This window comes from Alligator mississippiensis, chromosome 2 (genome assembly GCF_030867095.1).
Source record: "Alligator mississippiensis isolate rAllMis1 chromosome 2, rAllMis1, whole genome shotgun sequence".
In the NCBI taxonomy this organism is placed as follows: domain Eukaryota; kingdom Metazoa; phylum Chordata; order Crocodylia; family Alligatoridae; genus Alligator; species Alligator mississippiensis.
Genome location: NC_081825.1, coordinates 87927382 through 87954177, shown reverse-complemented (window position 1 = coordinate 87954177; position 26796 = coordinate 87927382). Strand labels below are relative to the sequence as shown.

General features: G+C 45.0%; 1 long non-coding RNA gene across 1 annotated transcript in view; it reads left to right on the top strand.

Moving 5' to 3' along the window:
* Positions 1-26796, top strand: part of LOC106737800 (uncharacterized) — an 80976-nt gene that overhangs the window by 29020 nt on the left and 25160 nt on the right. The window contains exon 2 of the long non-coding RNA XR_009459805.1: positions 23292-23363. This is a non-coding gene — a long non-coding RNA (uncharacterized LOC106737800). The remainder of the gene's footprint in view (positions 1-23291; positions 23364-26796) is intronic.

The window sequence follows — 26796 nt, the reverse complement described above, 5'->3', positions numbered from 1 at the left end:
CCCCCTTGCTTCTGTACTTTGCCCCCTTCCTCTTGTTGGTAGCTAATTCAACTTATGATCCCTACTGTGTATTGCATGTGAATTTGGAGTCAACTGCACTGTACGCATCCTGCCTACAGTGATGATGTTGAGCTATTTACATGGAGGGGAAAGTCTCTGAAGTGAGATAGGTTATCTTCTGCTTCCTTTTTCAGCACTTCAGTAGATAGAGGGTGCATCTACACAAGATGCTTTACTGCATAGTAGAGCAGTTCACTGAGCAGTAAGCATGCACATCAACATGTGCACACGCTTACTGAGCAGTAAATTGCACTACTCATGAGTAAATTTGCTACCTGCACATGCAAGTAGCAAATTAACTTGCAAGTAGTTACTATGCAGTAGCACATGTGTAGATCCAACTGGGAGCAAATTTTCTCCTGGTCAGCCCTACCACTAAGCCACTAAGGGTAGGCCCCAGGGGCTGGGAGCCTCTCCTGCCCCAGGGCTGGGCCAGCTCCACAGCAGCCCCAGCCCCAGGCCCTTAAAAGCCTGCAGGCAGTCTGAGCCCTGGGGAACATGTGCAGGGAGCCTGGGGCAACTGATGGCCAATGCTCCCCCTCCACAGGCTGCAGGCCAGTTGTGCCAGCCTTCTTGCACTCCGGCACTGCTCCCTGGCATTGCAGTACCATGAGCCTCTCACATGCCAGGGCTGCCCCGTCCAGCCCTGCAGGATTCTACAGGCTCCTTCCAGGCCCGCCAACACTTGGGCCCAGATGCAGCCAACTTCTGGCCATCAAGGCCAGCTCCATCTGGTCTCAGGCAAACCCCCAGCAGCCTGCCCAGACCCTGCAGGTGCTGCAGGGCACTGACGCACTGTGCGGCTGCCAGTCCCATGCTATGTCCCTGCTCTGAGTGCTGCACAGGGTTGCCCAGGCCCAGCAGCACCAGCACGGAGGTCCAGTGAGCCATCACCGGAACCACAATGGCATTCTCACCAATGCCACATGTGGCCTCCTGGGGCCCCAACTGGTCAATGGAGGAGACTGGGGACCTCGTGGTGCTGGGGAGCAAGGCAGAAGTAGAGAGGCAGTTCGTGCAGGGCAGGCACTCCAATGTACATGTCTATGAGGGACTGTCAGGCCAAATACAGGAGCATGGGTATCACTGGTTGGCACGGCACTGCCACACAAAAGTCAAGGCCTTGTGGGCACAGTTGGTTACCATCACCAACCACAACTATCAGGTGAGAATTGCCCACAAGTCCATGCACTTTATGCGGCAACCCATCTTTATGCCCTGGGATCCAGGCTGCAGCCATGCTGTGCACTGCAGCATGGGTGGCCTGCCCGAGCCCTCACTTCAGCCTGGCACCCATTATGCCATGTCACCAATGGAGGGTCCCCTGGGCTCCCAGCTCCCAGTCTCCAGCATCCTCCAGCAGCTTGGGAAGACAGGGCCAGCATCTACCCCAACAGCTCCATGACCTCAGCCCCAGCCATTAGGCATGGCTGGCCATGTCACTGTTGGCTACCAGTAGCACCAGCTCCTTCCCAGGGTGGGGCCCCTGCGCTGGTAGCCACATGCCACGCCCCTCTAACCAACAACTCTGCTGCGAGCCACACACCATTGCTGCCAGTAGGGACCAACTTGAGCCAGCGGGCATGCCAGACTCATCTATGCGGTAAGTTACACACTGGGGGGAGAGCCTTCCCTGCCCTAGCCTCTGCCTCCAGCCCCAGCCCCTGCCCCCACTCTCCACTTGGCCCAGCTGCACTCCCCTGGCACCTGGGTCTCCCCACCACAACACACAGGGAAGTGGGAAACAGTGCAAAACTTTATTGAGCAGCTTGTGCCCCCACAGCTAGGTGGGCACAGGCCTTTTACATGCCAAGGAGTGCATCAATGCTGATGATGATGTTCTCCTCAGTTTTGCAGGGCAGGAAAGTGATGTGCAGCCACAGGTAGCCCTCAAGGTGGTGGTGGAGGATGTGGGGCTGAACAGGCCTTCCTGCCACACCATCAGAGCTCAGGGTCCCATGCCAGGTGTGTAGGTGTGCCCAGGGCACCATGACCAGCAGCAGCAGCAGCAGAGAGTAGTGGGCCAGGCAGCCTTCAGTCCACACAAGTGGCTCCTCATGCACCCCCCAGGACATGATCAGTAGAGGCATGCTCAGGGTGCACAGCAGCTGTGGGGAGGATGCTGGCCCTGAGTCACCTCCCCAGAGAGGCCCCCTGCGAGGAGGGTGGGGGTGCAAAAAGCTCTGTGTCCCAGTTATTTGGGAGCCCCATGCCCCTGGAGCCCAGGCGCTGTGGGCATGGCAGCAGCACAGGAGATAGGCTGACCTGCAGGAGCAGAAGAGGGGGGCAGTGGGTCTGGAGCTATGGCAACAGGTGCTGCCAGGAGCCAGGCCTGGCCTAGCCTGGGAACAGTGGGGGTGGGGGAGGAAGGCTGCCTGCAGCCAGCACCCAGTGGCCCACTGGCCCCTGGGGAGCAAGCAGGGATGTGGGGCTTGGCCAGCTGTTGCTTGGGCCCAGGCCTGCCCAGCTGACTTACCATGGTCCATGGGCACCCATGCACATATGACCCCCAATCTGAGCCTGGGCAGTGCCTGGCCCTCTGGTGCAGAGCATCTTACAAACAACTTCTTTTTCATGGCTGTGCAGGTCCTGCAGCTGCACATAGGGGAGAGGCCACAGTCAGCAGCTGGGATGCACTGTCAGGGTCACTGCCAGTTGGGCCCAGTGGATGCACCAGCTCTGCAAGGGGAGGACCCAGGAGCAGACCCTCCTCCTGGACTGGCTGCTGGTGGCCTCAGAGGACTGGCTGATGGATACACAGGTGCGGTGGGCAGAGTACATTGCCCAGCAGGACAGGTGGTGGGCGGAGGAGGTTTCCTGCGTGGCCTGGCACGAAAAGGCACAGGACCAGCATGAAGAGGCATGGGACTAGGTGGACTGGGAATTTAAGGCATAGATTCTGGCCCTGAAGTAGCAGTGCACAGAGGCCCAGTGAGGAGGGAGATGGGAGGGGGCTCTCTTGTTGGAGAGGGAGGTGGAAGATGGGGACTGTTTGTGTGAGGGGAACTGTCCACTGTAAGCATGATGCTGGGGGTGGGCAGTGGGGCAAGGGTCCATGAGCAGGCTACAGTGGGCAGTACAGGAGTAGGTGGTTGGCCAGTACCTCTCACACATAGTTCCCTGGCCCTGCTGGAAGGTGTGCACCTCACTTGGGGCCTCGGCGAGGCAGGGGCCCACCACTATTGCTGCTACTGCAGCTCATGCACCCACTGCCAGATGTCCTCCACCCACTGTGCCTCCTCTGCCTAGGGATCACAAAACAGCTCCCCCTGGGCCTCACAGATGTTACACAGGCTATGATGATGACACGACGGATGTTGGCCCCAGTGAACTCAAGGCAAGTGATGAGGGTATGCAAGTGTCCCTTCAGTTGGCCAAAGGCACACTCCACTTGGGCATGGGTCTGGTCCAGGCACCAGTTGAAGTGGAACTGGTGGGGGCACAGTTGACTGGTATAGGGCTTCATAAGCCAGGGTGGGAGTGGGTACACAGATCCTTGATGAGGAGGGGTGGGACCACCATGGCACCTGTTGGCTTACAAAATGATATTTAGAGGTTTGCTTTTGGAAACTGACTTATAGGTAATATGGAGGTAGGTAGGTAGGTTGCTTGGATGGTTGGTCAGTCAGTTGGTCAGGATGGGCAGCAGGGGTTAATTGATTTTTTAAGAGCCTGGGTCTAACACAGAGTTTCACATAGCCTTCAAAGCTGCCAGGCTGTCTAACACAACAAGGTCAATACACACATAGCCTGGGAAACTGGGGGCATGTACCATACTGTTCCATAACCTGAGATAAGAATGGCACCAGCTAACAATGCTCCAGAGCAGTTGGGGTCTGAGTCTTGGTTCTGGGGAAACAGAGCAGTTGGGGTCTGAGTCTTGGTTCTGGGGAAACAGATCAAATTAGGATTTGGTAGATATATAGAATTGCTTGAGTGTTTATATTACTTCTTTTTATGTTATCATTGTGTATCAATAAATTGGCCTATTATTGAATGAAAAGGTCACGGTTGGTCTGAGGGTGGGTTGTTCCCCAGAACAAGGCATCTGAGTCCTAAATCCAGAGCCAAAAGCACCCAGCTGCAGGTACAGCACCCCCAGCACAAAGCGCACACTCTGCACCAGGGCTGGCAGGGAGGAGTTGGGGAGGATATGGGTGTCATCAGCACTGCCTGCCCAGCCAGCACTCACATTGGTGAAGTCACCCACCACAGTGGTCAATGATGGCCAGAAGCACGACACAACAGAGTGGACGCCCCACCAGTTGTAGTTGAGACAGTCACCATGGAGTGGGCAGGTGACAGGGATGAGGGTTCCATTCAGGATCCCATGCACAGGTGCATGGAACCCAGCCACCACCACCAGGGGGTTATGTTCATGGAGCACTTCATGCCTGGCACATCCTGGAGGGCACCGCACACCTCCAGGATGGCCTTCCCAGTGGTGACCTTGCTGACGCCAAAGAGGTGGCTGGAGGCTGGTGGGCTTCAGCAGGGAGATGGCCAACTGGTTGTCCGAGGGGAGGGGCTGCCACATGGTGGTGTCCTTCTGTTTCAGTGCAGGTGGAGCTGCTCCAGGAAGTCAAGGAAGGTGGCCTGGCTCATGCAGAATATCTCCAGCCACTGTTCATCATCCCATGTGGCCTGGACGATGTGCAGCCACCAGTCCTAGCTGGCCAGGAAAGCCCAGAGACAGTGGGGCTGGAGGCCCAGGAGGGCATGGATGGCCCCAGCAGTGGTGTCCAGGAGCATGTCAATGACACCCCTGCCAGTGTCTGGCCAGGAGGACAGCTGTGTAGCAGCAGGGAGCCTGGGATGGAGCAGTGGGGCCATCCAATCATCTACTGCAGGGAGGGGAGCCAGCAGGACCTAGATTGCTATAGGCCATATGGTGGTTGCTGCAGCAGGCCAGCACTGTGGACAGCAGGAGCCCAGGGTGCTGGGTGTTGCTGCCGAGGCAGGGGCTACAGTAGCCATGGTGCAGGGAGACAGAAGTTATGGCGAGAGAGCTGCTGCATGTTGCTTTCATGCTGTGCATGCTGCTCCTGGCCAGAGAAGCAGCTGGCCAGGGAGCAGGGAGAGAGGCTGGCTTTTAAGGATGACTTCCAACTGCAGGGAGCTTCAGCCAGAGCCTCCAGCTCCCCCTGATGGCAGGAGGGGCCCATTGCAGGCCCATTGCTCCTGCTTCTCTGTAAGTGTAGACACCTGCCCGGGAGTGTTTACTCACAAGTAGTTTATTCGCGAGAAAACTGCTCCTGGATCAAACTACTCCCGGATCAAATGCATCAACAACATACTCCTGGATACCACCCAGTGTGAATGTTATATGCTTCCACTAAAGGCAGATTCTGGGAGCTTCTTATTGTTGCTGATGATTAATAGGTTTGTCCAGATTTATGTCCTGAGGTATGGTGGATTCCCATGTGTCTGAAGCTCAAAGTATGTTATGCTTGCTAGCCTCATCTTTTGTGTACCTCCACTCAGCAGCTTACTCAGCGTCTGAGTTCTCTGCATTTCCCTTATCCTCCCCAGTCTCTTCTAGAGAAATTTGATATATAAATCTAAATATACATTGATTTTCAGAGATACTTTCATGGGCTTCTGTCAATCTGAATCACCTTCCTGGCCCTGGCATGTAATAGGTAGGTATTGCAATGCCTAAATAAAAGTGTCTATAAGCCATTTTGAATCTGGTTCTATTTCATTTTCTGTGCCAATGAGGCAGGAAGCACTGCTTAGAGCTTTATTTAAAGATTGGAAGGACAAAGAAAGCCTTACCAGTAATCAAACTCTCATAATTGGCTCCTTCAGTTCAGAGTAGAATTGAAGAGAACTCAGGAGGAATAAAGAGAAGTGGAAAAGGGCAATGGCACATAAGTGATAAAAATCAGGGAGTCTTATCTGGATTACAGGTGCTTTGTAAGTTGCCTATTAATATAAGAGGCAAGAGACTAGTCTGCAGACTGACCTTCTTTTTTTTTAAGCTTAAACCACAAGAATAAACACTTATCCCAGCATCCATCTGGCTACCTGCAATATGGATTCTAACCTGTAAGTACAACCAGTCAAAAAAATCCCAAGGTTGAATTCATTCAATCTTTGCAAATTAGTCTATGCTGGGTAGATTGAACCAATAAGCAAGTGACTAGGCATTCACTTTTGATTCCAGAAATTCAACCACATGCCTGCAGTGACCCAGGCCAGAAGCCTGGGGGTACTAAAGCACACTTTCCTGCTCAGCTGGAGCAGACAGCTTGGGCCAAGTTTAGCCCGCCTACCCTGCAATGCGGGTGTTGTAGGAAAGGTGCAAAGCATCCTGGGATGCTGAGGGACTGTGAGTTAACTTGAATCTAGAAGGGCACTGGGACAGAAGTTCAATAAAGTGATTTAATCTAAATCAGTGAAATCTGATATTATATCCATCCAGGTTTATTTTAAACCAGTTTTGGTCATTTTGAAAATGGTTTGCATGCACTGAACTTCTGTTGTGTTACAGATCTGAACTGGTTTGCAATCACTTATACCAGTTTACATGTAATTTCTGTGCAATAACTAGAATGCTTGGAGAGACTCAGGAAGGAAAAGGAGAATGGCATGCTCCTGGACCCACAGCAAGTCTTCTGCTTTTGCTGTGTTCTCCAATTTTCTCTATAGTCTATAACCCATATTTATATATGACTTACTGTGGCAAACATTCTCTGTTTTGTTTATTTAATGTCTTTGTTTCACTGAGACTTTGGGAACTGGATAAACCAGTGTTTCTAATGTCATAAAAAGTGTTAGTCAAATGGGATTTATATCCTTGGGAAAATTGCAATTTTGGGAAGAAAGAATTTATTACCTCGTGCTTGTCCCCTGTTTTCTTTTCACTTTGTTTTGTGATCTTCGTGAACAAAGCTGATTTAATTTTACAAATTATCTAAGAAACTTTGCTATACAGGGAGGTCTGGGTGAGGGAGATCCCCTGCCCTCCATCAATGATGGCCTCGTGAAGGAACATCTTGAGAGGCTGGATACCATCAAGTCAGCTGGCCCTGCCAATCGACACCCCAGGGTACTCAAGGAGCTGGCAAGCATCATAGCCCAGCCCCTGGCACAGATCTTTGAGAACTCCTGGCACTCTGGTGTAGTGCCCGAAGACTGGAAGAAGGCCAATGTGGTGCCTATCTTCAAGAAAGGGAGGAAAGTGGATCCGGCAAACTATAGGCCCATCAGCCTGACCTCTATCCCAAGGAAGGTCTTAGAAAAGTTTATTAAAAAGGCCATCCTTAATGGACTGGCCGATGCCAACATCCTGAGGGATAGCCAGCACAGGCTTGTTGTGGGTAGGTCTTGCTTGACCAATCTTATTTCCTTTTATGACCAGGTGACCTATCACCTGGACAAGGGAGAAGAGATTGATCTTGACTTCAAAAAAGCCTTCGATCTGGTATCCCATGATCACCTCTTGGCAAAACTGGCCAATTGTGGCCTTGGGCCCACCATAATCTGCTGGCTGGGAAACTGGCTCTGTGGTCAGACCCAGAGGATAGTAATTGATGGAAGTCAATCTTCATGGTGCCCTGTGACCAGTGGGGTCCCCCAAGGCTCTGTCCTTGGACCCATATTGTTCAACATCTTCATTAATGATGTGGACATTGGAGTCAGAAGCAGACTGGCCAAGTTCACCAATGACACCAAACTTTGGGACAAAGCATCCACACCTGAGGATAGGAGGGCGATCCAGGCTGACCTGGACAGGCTCAGCAAATGGGCAGATGAGAACCTGATGGTATTTAACACTGAAAAATGCAAGGTTCTCCACCTTGGGAGGAAAAACCTACAGCATCCTTATAGGCTCAGCAGTGCTATGCTGGCTAGCACTATGGAAGAAAGAGACTTGGGGGTCATCATTGACCACAAGATGAACATGAGCCTTCAATGCGATGCTGTGGCTAGTAAAGCGACCAAAAAGCTGGCTTGTATCCATAAATGCTTTTCAAGCAAATCCCGGGACATCCTTCTCCCGTTGTACTCAGCCTTGGTGAGGCCACAGCTGGAGTACTATGTCCAGTTTTGGGCCCCACAATTCGAAAAGGATGTGGAGAAGCTTGTGAGAGTCCAGAGAAGAGTCACATGCATGATCAGAGGTCAGGAAAACAGACCTTACGACAACAGGCTGAGAGCTATGGGGCTCTTTAGCCTGGAAAAACGCAGGCTCGGGGTGATCTGATGGGCATCTATAAGTTTATCAGGGGAGACCACCAGTATCTTGGGGAACGTTTGTTCACCAGAGCATCCCAAGGGATGACAAGGTCAAACAGTAATAAACTACTGTAAGACTGTTTCAGGCTGGACATAAAGAAGAATTTCTTTACTGTTCGAGCCCCCAAGATGTGGAACAGTCTGCCATTGGACGTGGTTCAAGCACCTGCACTGAACACCTTCAAGAGAAAATTGGATGCTTATCTTGCTGGGATCTTATGACCCCAGCTGACTTCCTGCCCTTCAGGCAGGGGGACTCAAAGATCTTCCGAGCTCCCTTCCAGCCCTAATGTCTATGAAATCTATGCAATTTATTATAGCAAAACTACATCTAATACATTTGGTTACATCAGTCATTACTAAAGCATTTTTAAGCTAATGCCATGACATCCTATGTTTGTGTTACCTATTTTATAGCCTTTTCTTTCTAGGCCTTTTGCTCTGTTTAATTTGATCTCACTACTGATTTAACTGGACATGTTAATTGCTTCCTTTATTTTGATGACTGGGCTTGTAATATTTGCAAAAGTTCACTCTGCTGCTAAGTAAAACCAGATTTTGTGGTCTGCTTTAACCATACTTGAGCAGCTTGGCTTAGGCACATTGAAAAAGACCAAAACTGACAATCATTAGGAGGGAGAAAAAACCATCCAAGAAAGGGAAGTGAGAAACTGGGTAGAGAAAAAGAAGTGAAAAAATTACATAAAGCAGTGACTAGAAGTATTTGGAGGAGATAAGAGTTACTGGATTGTAGTTATGGGAACAGAAGATAACAGAGAAGCAGTGCCATTCCCTGTGGACCTGATAAATATAAAATCCTAAGTGATTAACTGGAAATATATTTCTTGTAGTTAAAAATAGTAATATTTGCCATATTGTACTAATATCTGATGGTTTATCTTTTCTTCTTTACTGCTTTTGTTGGTCATTAAAAGGAATATGCTTCTTTTGAAATTAGGTTCATGAAAAATTAAAAGGATCAATCTAGCTTCTAACATCACACTAATATCCCACATTTTAATCTAATCTCTCTAATCTATCTAATATTACATTGCAAAAAGGAACCAAAGATACTTAAGACCAAGTTTTATGTATTGGCCCATTAGAAGAGTCCTTTGAAAAATATTTTAAATTAAATAAGTATATACTACTAAAATTACATTTAATCTATATTCATTTTTATTAAAGTGTAGTTCTAAATGAAATATGAATATAAAAACAGCAGCCTGAAGTTTTACTTAGACTAGTGCAAAAGAGGAATCAGATCAATACGCACTAGTGTAACTAAGGTGGGGCAAACTAGGGCAGCAGCTATGCTGCCCCAGGGGTGGGAAGATGCAAAAACAGCAGCTGCCACTGCAGCCACGCAATTGTGCCAGTGACACAGTGGCAGTAACATGGTAGAAGGCGCATGGTTTAGCCCATGCATCCTGCTGCCCTGGGCACGTGGCTGCCTTGTTGTACCTCTGCCAATATGCTTTGTGTAACAGGGTGCATGGCTCAAGAGCTGCAGCCCAGCTGAAAGTGGTTAGAAGGGGATATCCTGCTCATCTAAAAGGACTGAGCCAGCTAACAGGGATGATAGGCAAGCCCTCGGAGAAGTTAGAGGCTCCCAGGGAGGAAAACTGAGAGAGAGGAAAGACCGTGGTGCTGAAGAGACAGGACAGAGCTGGGGTTGTCCTCTCAGGGCCTGGGAAAGGACCACACGGTTTAATTTAACTGTTTATTGTTTATATATTTGGTTGTTTTATGGTTTATGTTGTTTCCTGTGGGGACAAGTTTGCTTGGGGGAAATAAAACTGCTGTGAAAGTGGCAACCCCTTATACTTTGTTACTGTTAGGGTAACAATATGGATTTTGGATGTTGGGATAATGATTTGGAATCTCAGGGTGCTGGGTATGCAGCTGAATAAAGGCTTTTTCCTGTGTCTTAGCAAAAGGTGCTGGTCACAAGGCTGGCTGATATATTAAAAGCAACTAAATTAGCTAATGCTTAAGCAAGCGGATTCTTAACAGGGGGGTAGGGTGCAAAGTGCATGATGTGTTAGGTAAAAATGGAATAGCCCACCAACTAGTGTCAGAAGACAAAAGCAGAAATATGGCCTTGGAGATGGTGCTGAAGTCAGCAAGAAAACCATCAAGAACCAGCGAGAAACCGCAAGTGACTGAAAGAAGATGGGGGGTCAAAGTCTTACTCATGCGCTCTTAGAAGAGAGGCATGTAAATGAATGAAATGCATAGGCAATACCATGCTAAGGAAGCAAACGGTGAACAGAGGGAGAGCTTGACATAGGAGGAGAAATGGGTGGAACCGAAGGTGGGACAAGGGCGGAATAAATGTTAATGTGTTTGAACCAAGGTGTATAAATGTTGGAAAGAACTGTTGTTCAGGGCAGGTCCCCAGTTTGTTGTTTTTTGGGACCTTTGTCCAAAGCTGTCTCCATTCTGAATAAACCTGTTGTGAGCAACGTGTGCTGGTGTTTGCTCCCTGCTTGTTCTAGCTAATGAGTAACAGGATCCGTGGGCAATTGGATCGTCGTCTCCCTAGTCACTGGGTGCCACATGGAGTCGAGGTCTAACAGTTACTACAGCAGTTTCATTGTTAGTGTGTATGTCTACATGAGACATTTACTGTGGAGTTGCCTAACTAGCTCTGCAGTAAACATCTCATGTGGCCCTACTAAGCTGCAGGAAACTAATAAACTCCACAGAAGGTTAGTACTTGTAACTACAAATACCATCCTGCTACGGAGTTTTTCATGCGCAGCAATGCACATATAGACTCTGACCCAGGTGGCTGTGGCACGAGGACGCTTCAGTACAGGATTGCCTGCTAGCTAACCCCATACTGGAGCACCCTCATGCACCAGACAGCCCTGCTGCAGCACATTGAGCTTGGTCAATGCAGCCCTGGGCTGGAAGGGTTTATATGGATGCCGAGAGGCAATAAACTTGGTATGTGTTGCAGTTTATTGGTTCGCATTAATATGCATATGTAGATGCGCACCCAGTAATTACTAAGTTGTTCACCTATGACCGGATCCTGTACTACTGAAGTCAATGGGAGTTTTGCCCTTGACTTCAGTGGGACCAGGAGATGGACACGCTATATTATTTGATTGGATCAATGATTAAAGAATAGAATTATTTGTACAGTGTGAAGCAGCCATTGTAACATAAAGCAAATATGGCAGCTTAGCCAAAGCAACAAGGCCTTGATTGAGAGACTATGACTACAGATATTAACTTATGCAGGTACTTTTATTACCAACCATATTATTTGAATGCTTATCTCTATTAATTTCTGGTCTGCTAACTCTTCTTAACCTTCATAAACAAAACATAGAAATCAAATGTACAGGTGGTTGAAAAACAATAATGGAAACCAATAACAAACATGTTTGTTGTTTGATTTATTATTTTATTACCATTTACCCATTAAATCATTGTACTCAACTTCTGTCATCTGTTGTTATAGAGTATTGTAAATATGCTCCTTGATTTGTATTTAAAATCAATAAATAGCGGCTTTTTTATCTTTGCTGAAATTGGCTAGGAGCACATAAACTAACAAGCATTAATAAAACCTTTCATTGTATTGTAAAAAGATGTTTGGCTGGACAACAAAGTGATTCTTTAGCTAGGTAACCTGATATTACTCTTAAAATTTACATTAAACCATCTTTTATTTAAATTTCACATTGAGAAGGAACTGAATATTTTTGTCAGGCAAGGGTTTTTTTTCTGTTTAGTAAAATTTACTGTGTGATGTTACAAGAAACAGGGAAAGAAATAATTTATGTGGTAGATTTAGTTTTCCATTATGTAAACATTATCAATGAATTCAAACGTGAAAACCTGCTGTTTCTTCAAATTACAAATATTTTCATAAGGAGAAGCCCTATCTAAAGCATGTTGAAACCGTAAGTTCAATAATTGCTACTTGTATCAATTAAACTGCCTTCATAGATAAAGTATTCCATTTTCTGAACTCATGTTAATTTATAAACTAAGAATATGTATCTAGACACCATTGAACCTGACTTTTAGTGAAAATCAGTTTTTATATATTGATACCTGTATATTTTTATATACTGTCCTTCACAGAAATTTCTGTTCAAGAAAGACAAAAAATAAACAGACAACGGAAACATTGCTAATGTTCCTCAGGTACCTATAAACCAAAACGTGTGTTGCTTTCTAGGCCAAACATAACATGGGATCAACTTGGTTCTGCTGTACAAATGGGTCAAATTTTGAAGACTCCAGGACTTGGCAGCATTAGGCTTGCTGCAAAGCCCATTATAATGGTAGCTCAGTATGGGTATCAGCTGTGGACTGCCTTAGCAGGTGTTCCAGGTGATGGCAGGTGGCTCCAAGTTTGTATGAGAGAATCCAGTGCTTCTGTTCACTGGGTTGGCACCTTGCAAAAGGCAGGTGCCATATGCCTAGGGTAGATATAAGTAAGCCATTCACGTAGCCATCAAGCAAAATACTGGATCCACCGAAGACAACAGTAGTTTCACTACTGCTTTCAGTAAGTCAGGATTTCACTCACTGTTTCTGTCTGTTGTGCAAACTCAGTATCTAAGAGTTATACGCATGATTAATGACTTCAGTAGGTATTAGTTTGGCCCCTAAAACAATTCTGCTCTGATTCATATTTGGAATGCTTTCTTTGAAACCATAAATGTTAGTAACTTCACATATCAGTTTAGTAATAATATTAATACTTAGATCTTATATTTTGGAAGGGGGGTTATTTTCTTTTTTGGTAGCTCTCAAACATGTAAATAAAATCTTGAATTTTTCATGGACTAGGTGAACCATCAGCCTAGTTCTGGTATTGTACAGAACTATACCAGCTCAATCCAGCACTTGCCCTTGGCTTTTTGGGGAATTTTGCCTTTTTGTAAGAGAACATTTTCTCTAGTCTTACTTTCTTGATCATTATATAATTCCTGTGCTGGAACACTTGTTTTCAAATACTTGGCAGCTTTTCTGACAGCTTTTTAAATATGTTCATTTTCAGATCAGTCATGGCTACCAAACAGATTAGTAAAGGTGATATTCACACATAAATTTCTAGGAACATTAAGTTAAAACGACAGTTTCATTTGCTTCCCTGTTATGTTCTCAAGTAGTTTGACTGATTAATTGAGGAAATATAGATGTAATTACCATCAACATCAAAATAATTTTTATGTATCTTTTCTCCCTGGGGCCATATTTCCAGCCTTTCACCTCCCCCACATTCTGGCAGTCCAGTGTTTGAAAGAGTGTATCTCCTAACTAGGAACAGTAACAAATAACTGTGTTAGTGACTGAGCTTTTTCCTCAAACTGAGGAAATTTGCTTCCGCCTTGTTTGGGGTTGTTGTCTCTGTGGACTAGGATTCTGCACATCATTTTTATGAACTAGTTGGGAGTAGAATGTGTGTGGAGGTTGTCAAGGCACTATTCTCTATTGGCAAGGCATACCTATTCTCTGTTAAATTTTAGCAAGAAACTCTTGGATTGCAGAGGTCCATGCTGTAATTTAGCTATTTTACATCTATCATATTTGATTCTTTGCTTCATCAGAGATGAGCTAATGGAAAGGCCAGTTATGGTTTTCCTGTCTCTAATGATGAATGTTTAGCAGTACTAATCTGACCATATTATAAACAAGAATATATTATCATAATCTGGGCATATCTTGTCAATGTTATTAACGCTTCTGATGGATAGAACAACCACATATTTGGGCTATACTTTTATATATATTCATAGCAAGTTTCTAAGTAAATATATCAGATCATAGCCAACTGATGTTTACATCATCTGCTTATGATAGACAAGGAGACATTATTAAGCCTTTCTTCTTTTTTCAGGCCTCAGTATCATTTCTGATTTTTTAACTATAACAGATTCAAGGGTCTTGTAACATTAGCATAATCCTTTATGAAATGACAGGAAAAAGTATAATGCTACCTTTTCCTGTATGGTTTATGAAGGATTTTCATTTACATCACTTTAGTTCTTTTTCATGGGGAAAGATTGTATAAGAGTTAACTTTTATGTCTGTAAATTTCACTCATTTTTATTATATGTTCTCTCAGTAACTTTTTTTTACCCTAATTTTCTTGAATTGGATAAATATGTGTATAATTTCCTCGTTATATTCAGGCTAGTGCTCACTCATGGTCAATGTGTAGCCACACAGACAGAGACCCTTCCTTTTAAGAAAGATATCAATAAAATTTTGGGGTTTTGTGTGGAAATCTGCATTAATCAACTTGAAGGGTACATACAAACAGTCAGGGAGGTTAAGGGGAGGTTAGACCGAGTTAAAAATAGCCACCTGATTTAAGGTAAGTTGGGATAGGGGGTCTAGCAGGGGGTTTTGGGGAGACTGGGGGGGTACTTGTGGGAGAAGGGGTCTGTGGGGGGAGCAGGAGGGGCAATCAGGGTCCACAGGGGGCTTGGGGAGATTAGGGGGGTAAACAGGGTAATGGGGAGCTGGTGGGGCTCAGGAGTATTTTGCAGTAACAGGGGTAAGTGGGGCTTGCAGGGGGGGTTGGGGAGATTGGGATGCTAGCAGGGTCTGCAAGGGTGTTGGGGAGAGTATGGGAGGATTTGGTGGGATATGGGGGGTTAGTAGGGTCTGTGGGCAGGATGGGAGGGACTCTCCCCTCCAGGGGCCAGGTACTATTTTTAGCCCCCTAAGCCTCCCATCCCAGACAAACAACTCTCGCCAGTGAACCAACCCCTCCCTCCGATCCCACTTGCCCCTCCCTCCACCCTGACTTAGTTCCTGAGCTTCTGGCACTAGTGAACACTGATAATACCAGCATTGGGAGCAGCTTGCAGGATGCAGGGTTTGGAAGGCTTGAGGGGCGGGAAGGGGAGGGCAGCTGGCTGGTCTGTGGGATGAGGTTGTCTGTCCATCTGGAAGTGGAGCAGGGCATGGGGGGCTAAAAATAGTTGGGGAGCAGGGGTAGGAAAAGCACAGCCCTGGGGCTGAGGCCAATGACTGGGCTTTCCCAGCTCTGGGGCTGTGCTGGGAACTGTACAGAAGTTCAATTAGACAGGTCTTGCCAGACCTGGTGTAAGTTAGACTATCTCTGAGGTACAGTTAACTTAGGTTAAGCCAACCATTTTTAGACTGGACTAACCTTCCTGAATTTCTGTACCATTGAGCCAACCTAAGTAGGGATTTCTGTACCATTAAATCAACCTAAGTAGGGATTTCAGTATAACGTTCTCCTGGGTGAACTAAGCTAGATCAGATGACCATTTTTAATGTGATCTAACCCCCACAAATGTCTGTATATACCTGCAATGATTTTACATGTGCTTTTTTTTTAATTTTTACCATATGTACTCTATAGAGAAAAAAACACTGTTATAGAATTGGCAAACAAGTTTAAATTACCCAAACCACAGGTTGAATTATTGTTTATTCTCTTAATTTCTGGGTCATCAGGAGATAGAAACATATTTTTAATCTGGTAGGATTGTTGGGTCTGAGCAGTGAACACCACAGAGGGAGGTGCCATCTTTCCTTATCTTTCTTTATTTCGACATTCAGTTTCTGTTGATCAGGAAAGGCACAATGATCCTCACCATTCTGAGGAGTTCCACACAAGCTTATGACCCCTTTTCCATTTCTGTCCATCCCTTTCTACCATCCATTTCCTATATATACAGTCCCAGCTAGGGGCAGGGTAAGATGTCCCTTTGCTATTTGGCCATAAACAATGACACTTAGGGGAGTAGTATAGCTCAGCACAAAAAGCCTTCCCTTTTCAATGGGCTTGTACTCAGTAAATGTCTCCATATATATCCACTATAAAAAAAAGATATTGCTGTGTTGCAATAGTCCTTCCCTGGGTGGTGACCCAAAACAGTAATACTAAGTACCATAAGGTGATATGGGCATGAATCTTTCATTATATGGAGCCAGTATAGAGCTCCCGATTAAAAAAAAAAAAAAAAAAAAGACAATGAGGTGCCCAATGGTTGTCCATGAGGACTGAGAGGACTGAAGTCCTCTTTTGCTTGGGAACTTCCTACTGAGGTGCTCATGGCTTCCGAACTATTGCTAAAAGATGGCACCCATGCTTTATTGTCAAGTACTGGTCTGTAAAATAAGTTCCCTTATAAAGTCAAGGTTCTGCAGAATGTGTTTAGAACAGAGAATTCTCTATATCTCTTGAAAACCCTGGCTGTATAATTGCGGACATGGGACCTCACTGAGGGCTGATTTTTTGTAAAGTTTATAAAGGATGCTGTCAGTGAAATTGAGCAGAAACCTTTTATAAATCCTAGCTTTGGGGAGCAGTATTGGTGTATCAGATGGCCCTTTCACTATAAGTATGTGAGGTACTATAATAACAACCACATAACCTACATGAATAACCTCCAGTTTCCACTTGTTACTCCTTTTAGTTCATTGTTCATTAGCCTCTTATAGTGATTGCAGGACCAGTGGTGGGTTCCTGAACTGTATGGAATAATTCTGACCATCTAAAGATACGCTACATAAATATAATGAGGTCATAAATACCTAGGACTTTAGCACCTGGAAGGCAGATAGGAACCCCTGTCACCCAAAGGAATTGTGATAAAGTGGAAGGGGGCATAGGGGTTGTAAAGACTGATCCTCACCCCTACTCCTCACCCCAAATTTGGAAGAAGGAGGAATCTGCAAATAACTCCTGGCCAACTCTAACACCATATTAGACTCAACCAAGGCAATTCAGCATAACACCCAGCCAGGATACTGGATAGACATCAAGATGAAAGGTGGTGCTCGCCTACTCGAACTCTATAGAGTTTGTATCATTATGTCTTCTGTATTACAGCAGAGACTATGGGATTCCATCTTCAGCATACAGTTCTCATGCTCACTATCTTTTGCAGTTGCAAGGGTAACCAAGGGATCTACACTATGAACCCCTTTGAAAGGAGGGTGCTGCCAAGTGATCCTATGAACAACTACATGTATAAGATCCAAGCTAGGGTGAACTAAAACCAAGCTAGCAACAAAAAACTATGCACACAACCCTGTGTCTTCTAAGAAGGTTTCCATATTGACCCTAGTTTAATTGATCTTAGGATTTTAGGAGGTATGCAAACTTTCTTCCTTTCCATTGGACATCAGGTTAGGGAAGGAACAGTTAATCAATTTCATGAGGTCCCAATCCTCAAGACCTGGAGTCTAAGCAACCAAATATATTGGCCAAAACCAAAGAACTCCACGTCTCTTACCATATCCAACAAATCTTTTAATGTATTCTTTGCCACCTGCTCCTTTTCCTATTTAAGTGAAGGTTCACCAGGGCAGGGCAGGGTATTCCTTAATAATTGCTCCAAGGTGGTGTGGTTACAGACTCGAGACTGATCCTTAAGAGGGTAGTTATCCACCCTCCTCTTTACCTCCAACATGTTGAATGTACCATTACCAGCAGGGACATAAATTTTATAAGGTAGGATGTGGACCAGGGCAGAAAAATACCCTTTAGTGAGGTTGCATGGGATCTTGAAAAATCCTGTATTTACCTCTCCTTTTGTCAAGAGCTGTAATTGAAACCTCCTATCCTGAAAAAATTAACAGAAATTAATAACTTTACACAACTGAGCAATGCTGTTAACTTCATTGGGAACATAACTGAGAAATACCATTGACTTCAATGGGAACACTAATGTTCATAGGTGTTTGCAGGATTACAGCCAAAATCTACATCCATTAACTTAAATATCTTTTAAAATCCAAATTGAATTTTTAAATGTCTAACCTTGGTATTAGTGTTTTCTGTGTAATCATTTTCATCCTCTCTGCATGTAACAGCCTTTGGCTTTTCAACATAAAGGGACTTTTGTGGAGTGGTTTATTTTGCAATACTGCATTTCACTGATAAGGTAATTCTAGTAATTAAAATTCAAGTGATCCTGAAATGTCTTATCGGACAACTCTTCAGCATTACTGACAGAAGTACATGACCTTTGTCAGCCAGTTCTTTATTTCAGATTTTTATTAAGTAATTTCCCAAGTAAGATATATGATCATTTAAATTATTTTGTGAGAGCAATATATTTGTCAGAAGTCAAAACGTGGGATTTTTCTACATGGAATATTTTGGTTCTACAACATCCAGGATTCCTCATTCCTCAAGTCTGGTGTTTAAAAAAAGTAGCTGACTATTTCTAAGAGCTTTATTGAAACTTCCCCAGCTGAAATCTCTTTGCTATGAATCTCTCAGAGTACTTCTGGGATTGTTCTTTGGTATCTCTTCATATACAGTAGTCTAAGTAGTATCTAAATAGTATCTAAGTATCTAAGTAGTATCTAAGTAGTCAGATATAGTAGTCACTCTTTTCCCAAGAGAATGAAAAAAAAAGAGTTTCATCCATATTGTATGGGTGAAGGAGCTGTGTTTTAACTTGTTTAAGGGATGCTTAGACAGTGATGAAATGCCTAGGAAAACATGATATTCTTCACTGTCATCATCAACAACAGGGATGACCAACCTGTGGCATGCATGCCACAAATAGCTTGTGTAATCCTTGTGTGGAATGCAGCAGACTAGGAAAGGCACAGAAAATCAACTAGGAATCAACACCATGGCTGATATGGCAGGGAGCAGAAAATAGACCAATAGATTGGACAGAGACCACAGGGAAGGGAGTAGAAAGCAGAGCAACTGATCATTAGAGGAAGGGGATCAGAATGGTGATGGAGAGAGTGTGAGGCTAATCTACCAAAAAAGTTGGTCCCCACTGATCTACATTAAATATACAATATTACTTTACTTCCAGCAAGCCCATAAGGTTGAAGCCCATGTTTCAGTTTGGAGAAATCAACTTTAAGTAAAAAAGAATTAAATGGAAAAGAGACTCTTTCTTAAATCTTTAATTAAATACTTAAAAAGGATGATGGGAGGGAACACAATAATACCTGAAGACTTCTTTGAAGGAAATAGGCTCTGGTAACTGGGTTAATTGTGGATGGAGCGAGTGGCAAATATGGAAACAGATGTGCGAGGTAAATGAGCAGGGAGTCTGAAGAGGAATTGAGCAGAGGGCTCCTGGCACATGGGACCTGAATCTGCGTGATGATATAACCATAACATCCTTAGAAGGAAGATGTTTGCCAGCAAGGCTAGCAACAAGCTACTGGACTAGCTAGGTATGCAGAGTGACAAGGGACCTGCTGCTAGAGGAAGGCGGGGTGTAAGCAAGTCAGGCAAAAATGTGTAACGCTACCTTTATAAAAACAGGTTTTAGTGATGGTTCCTGACATGCCACAGAAATGGTGATTTATATCACAAATGCTGAGATGAGTCTCTAGAGTATCTGATTTAGACTGTTGTGAGTTTAAAATATAATGCTGACTTGTTTGGTGGGCTTCAGGTATTGATGGCAGTATGATATGTTGTGAAGGAAGGGTGCTATTAGCAGATACATTATAAATGGCCATCTGGACCTCTTCTCTAAAAATGCTGCAAGAGGCAACCTATCTAAATCTATCTTCCTATAATTTTATTATATGAAATATCAGGTTCTGTCAAACTTATTTTAATGTTTAATCATTTAAGGTTTAATGTATATTTGCACTTAAATGCCTCACTCTTATCAAAGCCGTTTTTCCAACATGTTTCAACTCATCATAAAAATCCTTAAGGTTTTACCAAGAGACTTTTACAAAGTGTAATGTGAGATTTGGGTTGTTATTTAAGTTGTTAGCAGCTGTCCTGGATTTTGGCTCTTAAGGCCTAAAAAAAACAAGAAATAGCTGCTGCCTTAATTAACAAACTCAACACTGTTGCCAATTCATACATTGGTATGGCCACTAGAGGGGATCAGAGCATCACACTCACTAAGCATAACTTACATAAGATTTCTACATCTAATTTAATGGTACCCCCTGGTGTAATAATGCTTTGGATGCCTCCTCAAACTGCTCCTGGATGTCATCCAGTATGGATTAATGGTAAATTCTTGCATGTGGTGCTAGAATGGGCCTATTCAGATTAGATTAGAACTGCTTTCTCCGTATCTCTGTTCTGTCAGCAGACCTGCCACCTACTTCAGTCCTACATTCCCCAAGGAACCATTCATCACCTTTTATGGTCCTTTAACACTTCCAGGTGTGACCCAAAGCAGCAGAGTCTCACTATGCCAGTTTGGGCCCATGCAGTTCTGAGATTCTGCCTGCCCACAGACAGTTGACCTATAATCAGTTCTCTTCGGAAATAATGGAAGGATCACATAAAAGTAGCTGGAAGGCCTGGAAGGGACTTCATGAGGTCATCTAGTCCAGCCCCCTTTCTCAAGGCAGGATCATCACTAACTAAACCATCCTAGCTAAGTGTCCATCTAACCTGCTCTTGAAAACTTTCAAGGATGAAGATCCCACACATTCTCCAGATAGCCCATTCCAATGCTTGACCACCCTAATAGTCAGAAAATTCCTCCTAATCTCCAAACTAACTTTCCCCTGCTGAAGCATGAGGCCATGGCACTTAGGTTGCAAAGTGCTTAGATGCAGAAGTGGAAGTAATATTATTTACTTGGATTTTAAAAAGGCTTTTGACACAGTGTCACACCCAATTCTTACAAGCAAACTGAGTAGCTGTGATGTGGATTTTTTCACAGTAAGGTGGGTGAAAAACTGGCTTATGGGATGCACTGAGAGTGGTGGTGGATGGGTTGGTTTCTCCCTGGAGGGATGTGGGCAGTGGTGTCCCCCAAGGCTCTGTCCTTGGACCAGTACTGTTTAACATCTTCATCAGCGATCTGGATGAAGGGGTTGACAGCACCTTGTCCAAATTCACAGATGACACTAAACTATGGGGTATAGTAAACACTCTGGAGGGCAGGGAGTGAATCCAGGCAGATCTGGACAGACTAGGGAAGTGGGCAGATCAGAATAGGATGCATTTGTCCTTGTTAAACTGCAAGGTGCTGTACCTGGGGAGAAAGAATTTCCAACACACCTATAGATTATGGGGTACCATTCTGAGTACCACAACAGTGGAAAGAGATCTTGGAGTCCTGGTTGATGCAGAAATAAACCTGAGTTGCCAGTGTGATAAGGTAATAAGCAAGGCTAACCGCACTTTTTCTTGCATCAGCAGGTGCATCATGAGCAGGTCTAGGGAAGTGATAATTCCCCTCTATGCAGCATTGGTAAGGCCGCAGATGGAGTAATGCGTCTAGTTTTGGGCACTTCAAGAGGGATGCAGACAACCTTGAGAGGGTTCAGAGGAGGGCTACTTGTATAGTTGAGGGCCTGCAGGCAAGACCCTATGAAGACAGACTGAGGGACCTGAATCTCTTCAGCCTCCACAAGAGAAGTCTGAGAGGCAATCTTATGACTGCCTGTAAACTCATCGGGGGGGGGTCAACAGGGAATAGGGGACGCTGTTTACCGGGGCGCCCCTCGGGTTTATCAGAAATAATGACCACAAACTGAAGGAGAATAGATTTAGATTAGACATAAGGAAGAAATTCTTTATGGCAAGGTTGCCAAAATATGGAATGGGCTTCCAAGGGAGGTGGTGCTTTCCCCTTTCCTGGAGATGTTCAAAAGGAGATTAGACAGGCATCTGGCTGGGGTTACTTAACCCCAGTGCTCTTTCCTGCCTGGAGCAGGGGGTCGGACCCAATCATCTACCAGGTCCCTTCTAACTCTAGAAATCTACGAAAAGCACATCTCCACCTTCTCTGTAAATCACCCTTCAATTATTTGAAGACTGTTATCAAATTCCCTCTCAGTCTTCTTTTCTGCAGACTAAATACCCCTAGTTCTTTCAGCCTTTCCTCATACATCTTGCTTTCTAGGCCCCAATTATTTTTATTGCTCTGTGCTAGACTCTCTCCTATCTGTCCATATCCTTCTTGAAGTGTGGGGCCCAAAACTGGACACAGTGCTCTAGGTAAATGTAAGGAGGCCAGGCCAGAACCCTGGATCCAGCCAGCCCCATTCAGGAGATCAGGACAAATCATCTCCAGAACAAGCACTATCTGCAGCAAGCCCAGAACAGTGCCCTACCCCCAGTTCCACTGAGTGAGACAGTCAGGGCAGCCAATCCCCTGAAGCTACAGCTGGGCCCACCTGCTCCAGGCCTTAAAAGCCAGGCCCAGCTCTCAGTCTCCTTCTCTAGGCAAAGGCAAAAGTTATTACTTCTGACCTTCCATGTGCTTCCTTGCTGATTTTTGTGGTTTTGACTCCTGGCTCTGAGTGTGGCTTTCAACTTCAGTAAGACCCTTGGCATTCCTTGACTCTGGGTCCCTGTTTGTGATTATGGTTTGACCTCTGGCTGTGGCTTTTGGCTTCTGATGCCAGTTAACACTTGGCTTACCTGGTCTCCAGCTTTGACTACCAACTTGTCCTAAGTTTGCTTACGGCTTCTGAATCCAGTTCCAACACCAGACTCCTCTAGACCCTAGCTCTCTGGGGAGCCAATCTGGAATTCACCCGCACTTTGGCTAACTAACAAATAGGTGAGACTACCCAGGGGCTGGTGCATAACAGTGAGTCTCAGGAAGTCTAGGCAATCAGTGTGCAGTGGTGCACCTGACACTCTACAAATCCACCAGATTGCCAACTGCCCATGAATATATACATAGCCCATTAAAAAAAAAAACCCTAAAAATGTCTTTGTAAAGTTAAAAATTTGAGCCTTCCTGTCTGGGCTTGGCCCAATTAAAGCTACAGGTACAGACACTGGGTACCTTCCTGACCCTAACCTGCAGTCACATGATCACTTACCTGGTTTTCTGTAGCAGTGGTCCTGACTCTTGTTTGCCACGTCTTGATGTTTTAAGATAATAACAATTGGGAGGTGTTAATTCTCACCGCCACCAGTCAATGATCGCTCAAAGTAGATTTCTTATGGGGCTCGGCCTCCCTTACACCCCAGCCTAGCACCACCCAGATGTTATGCCGCCATTTGTTTATCTCGATCCTAACTGGAATCTCTTGTTTCTCTGTCACAGGCTTGTGTGCGTCAAGGCAACCATCTCAATGGAACTAAATCAGCGCGGACTACTGGACTTCTTTAGTCTCAGGTAAGTCCCATGGTTGGCCAGGAGAGAGATTTTTATATATTCTATCTCCCTGATGGTTGAGCCTTCTAATAAAATCAACAAAACAAAGTAGTCTAAACAAATAAAAAGAACAGAAGCCCATTCAGGCTGATTTACCCTCTCCCAGGGATATGGATTGGTCTGAGCAGTTTTCCCCTTCACATAATTCAGGTTGGGCCTCTACCCACCTGATGCAACATTCTGCCAGCCCATGGAGATGACAGCACATCAGGCAACACAGTCATAAATGAAAAGAAGACACACAAAAAATGCCAGTATCTCCAAAAACGGGGCTCAGCTACTTTGCCGCAAAAGACCCAGCCTACAGAATCGCTCCCTGGCCACAAACACCACTCTTCTCCATGGTGTCTCCCTGGCTGGAGTCTCCCATCCTAATTAAGCTCTTCTGAGCTTAATCATCATCTGTCTGCTGGCTCAATGCTACTGGGGATGTCCCACCCTGCTTCTCGGGGCTTGGGATGCTCATCTCCACACTTCAGCTCCCCAAGCACTTCTCTCCCTGCTTCCCAGGGCTGCTCTAGCCTCACGGAGCAGCTGCTCCAGAACTGCAGTTCCCGAGGCACTCCTTTCTCCCTCACTGTTTCCTTCTGGCTGTCGGTAAATATCTCTTTTCTTTCTTCTTCTTTACACTTCCATAAGAAAAAACGAAGTAACTTTAAGACTGACTGAAGATCCATTGTTGGAGTGGAATGGAGGAAATATTAATGAACAGACAGAGTAGAACAGTGCCACTTTGTATCTGAATGGGCGAACAGCTTGGCACCTACAGGGAGCTCTCTATCCGAGGGCCTCTGAAACCCCTTCTCTCCCCCTAGGCATGGGAGGCAAAGATTTCTTAAGGTTATATCTTTTATTGGACCAGTTATATAGTTAGGTTACAGTCAGGCAAGCTTTCAAATGCAAGACATTTTTCCTGTTCCTCAGAACCTGGTCAGACTAGAGAAGAATATCTTGCATTCAAAAGCTTGTCTATATTCCAACTACCTAATTGGTCCAATAAAAGACAGCACCCTGTGACAGACAGCAAAAGACTGCCATACAGCAGGACTTACAAGACACACTGGGGCAGCAAGCAGACTGACTGTTGGTGGCAGAAGAAGGGATGAGAAGGGAACATCCAGCCCCAGTATGGGCATGTCTTGTAAACACATCCCAGCACCAATTTGGGAGGGGGAGGGGGATGCAGATGCTGGTTCAAAGACACCATGGGACAACTTCTCAGGGGAACCAGAAGTGAGGTCCCCACATCACCTGGAGCAGCGTGGGAAGGTAGAATGACCTGGCAGGGGCAAGTGGTGGAAGCCTACAGCTGAGAGGCTGTTCACCAGGGCTGACTTGGAGGAATCCGTGTACTTACCAGAGCAGAGTCTGTGGAAGCCAGATACTGGTGAGCTGAGCTGGATCAGTGACAAGCTTGAAAGACAAGAAGAGAGAAGGGACTGGTAAAACCATGAGTGAAAAGGTGGGTGACACATTAAACATGTGTTTCAGCCCAACATGCCCCGAGTAGGAAAGTGATATATATGTAGGACTGAGTCTAAGTAAGGATATTCATAGTAGGTCCCTGAGACAGGGTGCTCTTACCACTATTATTGTGACCAAGATTCTTGAACTGAGGAAGGCAGGAAAAGCATTTACCAAACTCGACATTGCACCATCAGGTTGGTGCTAGGCGGGGTGTAGGGGAAGTGAGATGCCAGGTCCATGCATACACCTTATAGGGTGTATTTATAAAGTCACCACAGGAGGAGGAATTGACACCATCCTCCCTATAATTAGTTTACACCAAAGACGTTGGAGGCAAGAACCCTTGGTGGCTTTAATAGTCTACAGTCACTACTGGTCAAGCTGCCAGCTTGCAAGGCAGCGGACAGTGTTAGCTGGGAAGAAAAATCTAAGTGCGGGACTAAGGACTGGCATGGCAAATTACACACCCTAAGAAATCCTTGCCTATTCATAATTTCTGAACCATCACAGCTACCTCACTCTTGCACTGCTATATATTTTATGTTTGTAATACAATATTGGTGCATGAATTATGGATGATATGTTCTGCTATACAATGATTCAATAGTCTAAAATATATAATTGTGTGGACTTACTGATATATTTATGTACCAAAATATCACTGTATTCCAGCTCATTGCCAATATCATTGATGGCAGAGTGGTTCATACTAAAATGCATGATAACATTAAAATTCACTGTAACACAGGAACGAATAATAATTTACTATAAGGAGAAATAGTAATGTTAAAAAGTGTGAGTGAGGAAAGGTAATAAAAGCTCAACTATATAGGAATTTGGAGGAGTGAATTTAACGTTTAACCTAAGTAATGTAGTTGATGTTTTGGTCATATTAAGCTATGTTAGTTTAAGAGGAGAAATGACTAAAATAGTGTGAACAAATAAAATGTACGTATCAGTTTTACTTTGTAAGCTAAACTATATATCTCTTCTCTGTAACGCACAATGTTAATTTACTGTATGCCTGATATTTGGAGAACCATTTGATTTCCAGGATTTCTTGGCAGCACACAGCTTTGATATTGCAAGCCATTTCCAAGAAGGAATAGGAAGTAGGGTGTGGTATCTTTGAACGTACAAAATGTTGCACTGTCCCTCAAAATATCTAAAACTGTAATGCCAGATTCTCAGCTGCCATAAATCAATTGACTGTGCCAGCAGCATATGGTCCTTCATTTATAAATAGAGGGCAAAATCCTACTTCACTATACATACCAAAATGGTACTTACCCAGACACAAAATTGTCTAAATTCCTACTCCATGAATAGTGAGGATGCATATGTCCACAGGGCTACAGAGTATGCATACTAGGCAGGTATGTGGCTTCATATATGTGTGTAAGCACCTGAGCATAAGGTGGCTTAAGGAGAGCTATGCCATGCTTTAGCCCAATAATCTAGGATAGAGACAGATATAACACCTAAGTCAGTTTAAGTGATAGGAAACTGGTTTAAACCTGTAACAGAACAGACTTCAGTACGTATAACCCAGTTTGAAAATGGTTGAAACTGGTTTGAGATAAATGTTGATAAACTCATTGAATGTAGCATCAGACTGAACTGATTTGGGTCAAACTGGTTTATGCAAGGTCTGTCCCATACCTCTTCCTGGTAAACCAGAGTCCCCCAGCATCCCAGATGCTTTGCAATGCTAGGTGGGGCTCTGCTCTCTGCTCCAGCCCAGCAGGGCTGGCCCCGCCTCTCTACTCCCTGGCTGGAGCTCCGGCAGAAACTGAAGGTACAGCAGCATCTTCCTGGCTTCCTCCTTCTCTCTTCCACCCCCCTCTCACCACTCCCTGCTCAAGCAGGGATTCTCCCCTGCCCTCTGCCTTACACAGACACCTCTCAGCATTAGTTAGCATACTAC